We start from the raw sequence: 232 nt of genomic DNA on the forward strand, positions 1-232 counted from the left end.
TGGACCCCAGCAAAAGGGAGGACAAGCACGGCCACCTTTATATCTGGTGCTTTCTGCACCAGGTATACGGAAAAACTCCCACTAGAAGCCGCGTCTTCTCTCCCTCAAAAAGGAATAACTGTGGGCACGGTTGTCTCCCGACGGGTGATACTCTATTGACCACAGTACGATTCGACACCGCTCGATTCGACACAGATTTATTCGACACCAAATTATTCGACACCGTACGATT

The sequence above is a fragment of the Pseudomyrmex gracilis genome, unplaced genomic scaffold, assembly GCF_002006095.1.
Source record: "Pseudomyrmex gracilis isolate BER0280 unplaced genomic scaffold, ASM200609v1 scaffold_649, whole genome shotgun sequence".
NCBI classification, from domain to species: domain Eukaryota; kingdom Metazoa; phylum Arthropoda; class Insecta; order Hymenoptera; family Formicidae; genus Pseudomyrmex; species Pseudomyrmex gracilis.